Source organism: Amphiprion ocellaris, chromosome 16, assembly GCF_022539595.1.
Source record: "Amphiprion ocellaris isolate individual 3 ecotype Okinawa chromosome 16, ASM2253959v1, whole genome shotgun sequence".
NCBI lineage: Eukaryota > Metazoa > Chordata > Actinopteri > Pomacentridae > Amphiprion > Amphiprion ocellaris.
Window position 1 is genome coordinate 15,338,976 of NC_072781.1, and position 9,522 is coordinate 15,348,497.

Sequence of the window (9,522 nt, forward strand, 5' to 3'; positions counted from 1 at the left end):
AATGTGTTGTGACAGGGCTGATTCTTGTGACTAACTGCTTTGGCAGGAGAGCTCCTCTGTCATGCTAATGAACAGATGAGGAGATGAGCCGGATTGACAGCGGGCCACACGCGTGACCTCTCTCTCTGTCTCTCTCTCTCTCTCTCTCTGTCTCTCTCTCTCTCTCTCTCTCTCTCTGTCTCTCTCTCTCTCTCTCTCTCTCTCTCTCTCTCTCTCTCTCTCTCTCTCTCTCTCTCTCTCTCTCTCTCTCTCTCTCTCTCTCTCTCTCTCTCTCTCTCTCTCCCTCCCTCCCTCTCCCTCCCTCCCTCCCTCTCTCTCTCTCTCTCTCTCTCTCTCTCTCTCTCTCTCTCTCTCTCTCTCTCACTCACACACACACACACACACACACACACACACACACACACACACACACACACACACACACACACAGAAGAGCAGAGACGGTCCGTACGAAGACACGAGCACACCTCGCTGTCACAAGTGTGTACGGTACATGACACCGACGCAGACATCTCCACTCACAAATAACTAGTTACCAAGGAAGTGTGACAGAGGTGACAACACATGAACAAACAAAGTGTGGTGAAAAAAAAAAAAAAAAAAAAGCATGTGCATGCACAGAGGCATGATCACACCCCACACAAACACAGCGGGGTTGGCGTCACTCTGTTCCTTCATTGCGTCCCCTTGCATCAGAGAAATCCCTAGATATGCAGTGCACAATAAGCTCTGTGTGTGTCTATGTGTGTGCATGCGAGAGGCAGCCATGGTTTGTCAGCTTTGTAAATTTGGCAACAAAATTGCGAAATGAACCATTCAATGTACATTTGAAATGACGAAAGTGCATTACTGCTCTGAAAACAGGCTGCAAGCACGAATATTTATACAACTAACTTGAGGAAAGGCAAAAGTTAAATCCTGACGATGGTAGTGAATTGCTGGTGAAATGAAAAATAAATGGTTGGATAAGATCATTAAGAGGGACACTTTAAAAACAAGTCTGACTTTAACGAGATATTAAAATGAAAATGGAAACGATAGAGATGGAGACAGATAACGAGGAGAGACCGAAAGGTAGACAAGGAACAGAAAAGATTAGGGCACTAATAGGCAGAAAATCTATGTTGGAGGAGATAGATGACGAGAGGTGATAGCAGGGGAGGACAAATGGAGAGGCAGAAGATAGAGGTGAGATTCAATCTCCTCCCTCTGCAGAATGTCAGGGTCTTGCAAGCAAAAGTAGTCCTGTGCAGAAGCTAATGGCTGTTTTATCCTTTTGATCTTTTTCCTTCATTCCCTTTATACCTCGCTTCATCATTCTCTCAAAATAAATTTCCCTCCCTGCCTCTGCTCGGACACAGTCGCTCAAATCAGGCCAAAAGAGTAAAGGCGAAAGAAAAGATTTTCATCCCAACCTCTTACTCCAGTGAACAAAATATGGCTCTTCTCTGCATGTTTGTTCTCCCATTATTCCTCACATTTTAAAATCCATTTTGCATTTTAGTTATTGTTTCTCCAAACAAACTGAAAGCAAGAACGAAATGAAACCCAGAGTAAATTCACAAGGAAATGTGCAGTTCAAGATAGGAGGGGAAAAACACAGCACACTATTTGACTGCCAGGTAATCTCAGCAAAGTGTAGCATCAAAACATAAAAGTAACAACTAAAGCACAAGCGTCTCACAGACTATCACTTTTAGCCAGGCCAACTTTTCCATATCTGGCAATCTTGCTAACAGATTGTGAAACAGTGAGAAGTGATAACTCTGCACTGCACGAAGGGAATGAGAACATCTCTGCAACCTGGACGGCCTGTGCGCATCTCTGCTCTTCTCCACAAGATGTAAATCTTGTTACGTTTCAGGTCAAAATATTGGGTTCTTTCCCCCTGTGTGATGAGTCAGCACTTGTGCATCAATCATTCATGAGGCTTTGGTTCCTTGCCTGATGTCAAAGTTTTTCGCTGCTTTTCACTGCAGCTGTGGGAACGTGTCCTTGACCCAAGGACAGGATGTGGGGATTGGACCGGAGCAGAAAAGAGGACATCCCAGGGCCTGCAGCCAGGACCAGTATGACTGGACTGGCAAGAATGGCGGTGATGAAGAGAGCATGACAAAAATCCCCTTGGCATAGACAAATACAGTAGGCGACTGCAAATGAGAGAGACAACTTGCTTGTGTATGTGTGTATAAGTGGAAAGAAGGCAAGATGGATGGACGGAAGGAGAGGCACCCGCCAGACGCCCAGGGCCAGCACAGACTGACGGTGACACTGAGTGGCCGGAGTGTGTGACACTGTGACAATAACGATGAGAGACTCTTTCCCGATCTCTCTTGCTTCTTCTTCTCATGTCCGTCTCCGCTCCCTCTGATGCCCTCTGCAGAGGGCCGGTGCTTTGATTCACATTGTGACCGTGTGTCCTCCTCTTGGCCTACGGGTCAAATCAAGTTGCCAAGCAAAATCTTCTCGAAACCGGACTCACGTGGAACTCCTGAGATGTCAGAAAAAGACATCCAAAAAGTTTTATTCATCCTATTGCGCAAATCTAAAATGTCAGGAAAATAAATGAATTTATTGGGTACTGCTGCTTTAAAAAAAAAAAAGAAAAATAGAAGGTTGGGTCAGGTTATTGAGAAGCTTTTAGGAGTTGTGATGATACATCTCGGTGAGAATAGACTGTCAGAAATGGAAGAATCTTAAGTAGGTTTTAGCACGTGATCATTTATTTTTACAAGACTAAGATTCTACAGCCATGGTGGTAATTATTCAAGGTTATACTCAGACACACAATTCCCCCCTTTTAAATAAATGCATTGTTACAAGATAAAAAAAACAAACAACTAATTTGTTGTTTTTGATAAACCTTTTAAGTTGCCAACATTATTTTAATGGGTTGGGCTGACATTAAGGTTGATGTGTAATTTTAACAGCATTAGTTCATTTAAAAACTAAATTAATGCTGATGTAGCTTAAAGAAATTGGCTTGATAACTACATTTTTCTTCACCTTGAGCCCAAGACTTCAAATCCCCTGCCCTGATCTTAACATGCCTAGAAAATTTCAGATCTTTAAGAGTGGTAATTGATAATACCTTTGAACATAATTTCACTAGAAATTTTCATAACTCAGTAAGACTGATGCAAACCCGCTGTTGCATTAATGTTTTTTGTTGAGGGCAAGCATTACTATTTGAGTGTATCACAGGGATTTGAGCTGAACTTCAGCATTCTGAATTACTTACAGCGATAACAGTAACATGATGATGTTTAGCAGGTAAAATCAATCAAATTGTTTAGAGTGCCAATACTTTAACATTTGCTACTAATAAGCGTGTTGGATGAGCTGAAAACTGGACCTGATAATGTCCCAACTGAAAGTCTCCAGACTGCCAAAGTTAGTATTGATACAATAGATCCTGAGGAGTAATGAATGCATGTACTAAAATTCATGAAAACTATGCAATAATTGTTGAGAAATCCCTCTGATTCATCTTTTGTGTACCAAATTCTACAGAAATCCATTCAATGATTGTCCGAAAATAGTGATGGCACTGGAGGAAATGTCTGGGCACCAACAGTCACCTCTGAACAGCATGAATGTCTGTACAAAATTTTGTAACAATCCATCGAACAGTTTTAAAAATGTTGCAGTTTGGAAGTAGAAGTGGTGGACTAACCATCTGACAGACTGAGTGCCATTACTACCCTTTGAACATGATTGGTACTGTGATGGTCTAAAGGTTAGAAAAGTGGGCTTCAGTACCTGAACTAGAAGGAGAAATCTGGGTGGAAAATGTTAAAGAGCAGGGCGTATCTGTCTCTCACGGCCCTTATCCCCCCACTGCTCCAGTGGAGCTGCTCAGTGGTCAGCAAATCAGATTGTGGTTTTATTGGGTGGCTTCTAGGTGTGAAAGAGTCTCGAAGCGAGGAGGGCTTTGAAAAAGAGCTGCCTTTTGAAACTAAACCTGGAAAAAAATATGTAAAAGATTATTTTTGTGATATTTAGGTGTGTTTTTCAGTTGCAGGCATCGCTGTTTTTGCTTTTCTTACATTAGAGATGTATATGTGGCATGAAAATCAAAATGGATTGAGAACACCTAAAGTATAATTTGAGATATCCGTGGCATAGACTGTGGATCTACGCTGGTAGAAAGGAGGGGGGAGTCATGGCCATAGTTCCAGTGAACAGCAGGGTATTATCTTTCTGTCCCAGATCCTAATGGCTGCAGCCCACTGAACCTCTCACAAACCCAAAGCTGCCCAGAGTCACGACTCCTCCCCTGCGACTGACTCTCCAGTGGTATCGTTTTGTTTAAACTGTGCATTTTTCTGACCTGTGCTCCAGTGTATGTTTTCAGTGTGGTCCTTAGTGTGTGTGGGCCAGCTCGTCACTCAGTGCTTCCTCTCTCACTCTGTCCTTCTCCACGTCTCTTCGGGCTCGCCCTGCCGAAGCCAAGGCAGCACTGCTGGTTAAGAGGTTTGTGTATCCCATTAGGATGATGAAGAGGGCTTTCATCAGTACACTCCCTGCAGCCAGGCGTTGACAGGAGCTTTACCTCGACAAGCCTCTCAAACACACCGCTCGACAGGAGACAGCACCCAGCGAAGAGGTCCGCAGGCGGTACACGTACTCACTGACAAACACTCACTGCTGCTCACGGATACAAATACACACAACACACGCAGAAAGACTCAGGGCAGAGAAAAAAAAAGGCTTAGACTGGAACATTTTGTTGCTAACTTTTCACTTTCAATTTCATATCCATTTCTAGCCAGTAAGAGTTCAGGTACGAGGAGGGAAGACAAGAGGAGACAGGAGAGGAAGAAGGAAAGTCTTGACTAATTCTGACTCTGATCTATTTTTAATCACTGCCGCACGAGGACTAATAGAGTAACGGCCGTGCAGGGCTCCGTCCAGATGGGCAAAGTCATTTTTCAAGAAGGGGAGAGCAGGAGGAAGAAGACAGAACATAAGGATGGACGAGGGAAAAAATAAAGAGGAAGGAGCAGAGAAGAGGACGAAAATGGAGAGAGAGCTCAAGTGAGAATAGAAAAGAGGGAGTGAGTAAGAGACAGAGATTGATAAAGACAGAACGGAGGAGAGAGAAGAGGAGACAGATGAGCCACAGGAGCCAAGATGACCTGGATTCATAGGACCAGTATTGATTACTTAAGGATGAAAAGCCAAAGAAAGAAGCCTGCTTATAGACTAGATAAATGAGCTCGCGGGCAGAGACGTGGAAAGACAGAATGGGTGAAAGTAACAAATAAACACCCAGAATCTAACCATTGTGGGTGCTCTGACTTAAATCTAACAAGGTGGAGGCAAAAGCAAGTCGGTAGCTTAATGCTTTGCAATGATGGATCAAACTGACGGATACAGGGAAAAAAAGCATGATATGTAGAGAGCGAACTGTTTGTGTGTAGGCTGGATTTAAACAGAAACAGCTCTAACAATAGAAGCGTATATGAGGCTTGATCTGATGAAATGTTGCTCCATTTTATCGAGTAATCTATGGAATATGTATATACTGTATGTGATGTATGGGGGGTTTGTAACCACACAAACACACACATTCACATACACAACAGAGACGCCCATCTCCCCTTCAGTAGTCTGGATTATTCTGCATAGATTAACTTTGTATAATCGCCGCTGAGAATTTTGAGCTTAAAAACACTGACGCCGCCCAAAGACGAGGCATCGCAAACTTGCAATAACATGAAACACAGGTGGCAGATAAATAAGAACATGTTTTCCTTCAGCTCCACATACCAAAGCATATGGTAGACGCATTAATCCAAAGAGCCATATAGAACCTTATGATTCTGTCCATTTCAAAACTGGCAGTAACAGTTGTTGTGCTGGGAACATATAAAAAGCTTTTAAGGACAGACGTTCTCCAGTTTCATTGAGAGAGAAGTCGGTAAATCACCATCATGACTCACACCATTTCCTCAGTCTATTTACACATAAATCCATGAATAGATTCTTGCAAGAAAAATGCTTTAATTGTTCTGTTTTCTTCCTCAGTCGCAGCAAGTGGAAAGCTGTAAATACCACACTGACATATTATCATGTCGAAAATGCCAAACAGTTGCTGGTATTCACATCCAGCGAATATGGAGTAAGATCAGCATTGACCTGGAGTCACCTGATGAATCCAAGTCTAGTATTTCACTTCACAGTGGGTAGCATCTAGTGGGTGTTCAGCACTTTTTTTTTTGCTGAAAACAGCTGTCTGCTGCAGCTGGAAACAATCCTGATGGGAATGGTTAGTGTCAACCAAAACAGTAAAGCTGTGAGCGAAACATCCAAGATGATAAAAGGCTCTGTTGTGCTGAAGAGAACTATAGACTGTGATAATAATGCTCTGCTGATTTATCACTATGGGCAACTCTGTTACATTATTTGATCCGTTGTCTACAAAAGTACTGATTATAGCGGCTCTAAATAGAAAGTGAGAGACTGATTGCAACCATATAGTTCAAAGTACGCAGGAATTACAGTATCAGTGGGAAAATTTCTCATTTCTTGCCAGAGATGTCTCTTGGTTCAGCCTTTCTCATACTCGTGGCTCACAGAGCAACAACAGTGCAGCTCTTAAATAGCCACACTGGACTGGAAACTGTAAGAATAGAGCAGCTTGACCCTCATATGGCTGCGGCCACTTGGGTCATTTGCGAAGCACAATGGCAGGCAGCAAACATAAAGGTGTTTATATTTTTCCCACAGTTTACAATCTATTCAGCATGACTGACTTCACAAGTTCCACAGAAGCAGTGTGTGTGCTTCTGTGTGTGCAGCGCATATAGAGGAATCGGCCGGAGAACATATAGGCGAGTGTACCAGATTACAGAAACCACGTGAGGTGTTCGCTGTTCTGTTTGTGTAAGGACCTGCATCATCTGCAACACAATAAGATTGCTGTTTGGATAGTTAACATGGCAGCACCAGACCGAAAAGCAAACAACAAATGACTGAATGAAACACTGTGTGTGCCTCTTCTCTGCAAATATGCATGAGGCAAAATTTATGCCAGACACCTTTATCAACTCCACAGCATATTGAAGCTAGTTAATGAAAATCAGTATTCATGTTGGCGTTTTATTTTTCCTGTTATCATAGCTCACGCTGGTGCCCTCACAACGTGTCAACGCGTAACACTGCAAATTATCAGAGCAAACCTGTAGGTCAGAGGTCAGAGCCTTCTGTTAGCTCCATATACTACGCCTCCCTGCTCATTATTATAATACCTTCGGTTTTGCTTCACTAAGACCTCACACTGCACTGATAAAACCTGCAAAGCAATCAGGGCGGCCTAAGAAAGGTCTCTCTGCATGTGTGTCATGGCTTTCTGTGACCCTTGACCTCTCACCTCATCCCATCTGCGATAGGCTCCTGACATCCTGATCCACAGAGAACACAACAATTCTGCATATGCATGTAGAAAAACATCAGATCACAATCTCAATTTAATTACCCGACACAACGGCTCGCTACTGTGTTTTCTCCCCATGAAATATTACAGCACGCACAGCTAAACTACTCTAAAAGTACAAGCACATTAATATACATTACACAGTCTCCAATAATTTTAATGGCTGTGGAGACACTGAAAGCAATCAGTGGAGCAAATAAAAAAAGAAGGAAAGAGGAGCAGAGAGACACAGGAAGCAAAGTGGATGGTATAAAGTGAAGCTACCTGTGTACTCAAGGAGTGTGAAGATGAAAAAGAGAGAAAGTTAGCTGAGCAGAAGAGGCAATTTTGGACAGCATGAGATTCATCATGCCGTCTTCTCTTAGACTCATCATGTTCTGAGGTGTTCCATGTAACAAGGTGTGGAGATCAATAGCATCCATTTACCGAGGTGAGGCTCATCTAATCATCTGGCGCTCTGCTGCCCACAAAAGGAGTTGCGACATACAACTGGGCCTCTGGAGGAGAGCAGAGTAATGAAATGTACACTGCAGCCTGGTCCATCTTCAGGTCCCCAACAGCTAGCACAAACACAGCACCCATGCCTCCCCCTGCTCACTTCCGTCATCTCCTCCACCTTCACATATGAGCAATAAATCCAAGCTTCACCTCCTCTTCCCTCCGTCTCTTCGTCTTCTTACGCACATGCACAAGCTCTCATACGTTTGGCTGAAGTTGCATATCGTGTGGTCCATTAGGAATCTGAGGGGTGTAAGGCACAGAGACTAAAATATCCACAGCACTCTGCCTCTCTCTGCAACTCACTGACTGAGCGCCTCAGGGTAACATCACAATAAGCGTTCCTTGTCCCTGTTCCCCAATGCAATTCTATAATTCATCTTAATTGAGAAAAACAAGCAGGCTGAGGGGTGCACTGGAAGTGGAGGTTGTGTATTTCTGGGACTAAGGGACCCTGTGTATGTTTTGTGTCTGTGAAAGGTAAATGTAGGTGCTTACCATGGCAAAAATGCATTCAGTCTCTTTCCCTCTGGCTTTTTTTTTTTTTATTTTTATAAAAGTTACTTAAAATGTTTTTTTTCCAGTGACATTGAATACATAAGAGACACAATGACACAATGGAAGCAAAAACATCATGCTGTCAAAACTGCCACATTAGCTAAATAAACTGAGATCAGCCACAACATTAAAACCTCTAAAGGGTGAACTAAGTCACATTGATAATCTCATTGCAAACCAATATTCTGCAGGGAAACCCTGGATCCTGGCGCAACGAAGAACAGGGAATGTATTTTTATCTCTTGCACTCATGCATATACTGTAATTTATTCAGGGGTTCTCTAGTTAAGATTACCGAGCTTAGAGGCAGAGGTAAAAGGCAGATGGTGTATAAACACTGTCTTGAAAATGCAGACTAAACATGACATCTGAATATCAAATTGTTGAGCAACTTTCAAGACAATATGGCAGACTAAATACAGATGGAGCCCCAGTTTTTACTGCACAAATACAGCCTTTCTTTAGGTAATTAGCAGACAATTCAGGTTTTCGGTTCACTTTATGGCTGTTAGACTTCATAGCAAACTCCTGGTGACTGGTTGGTAAAGACAACTGTTATGTTTCAGTATACTGTTATACATCCCTGAATATATCCCTGCTTTTCGAATGTTGGATCGGTGCATGATAAATGAATGCAAGGAGGATTTCTACATTAACTCCCGCTGTGTGTAGCATGTACTCCCACAGTTCTATTAGAGAATACATGTTTTTAGACAATGCAGCACTGTATCATTTGTGTTTGCTTTTATTTTATCATCCACTTTCCAGAGCCTGTGCTATCTAGGGCAGTGGTCAGCAGTTTTAATCAATTTTCCGAACACAGGAGCACTGCGGCAGTCAGGCAATCCCAGCAGGACAGTGGGGAATGGACATAGCAATAATAATAACACAAAATCTAATCTGAATTATGCTCTAAAGAGATTAGGTCAAAATAATCCCCAGAATAAACACAAATGGGGAGGAGGGGAGGCCCGCTTGTGATCAAACGCTGGGAGGGGAGCTGCCTCTCCTCGGCGTGGATGTTT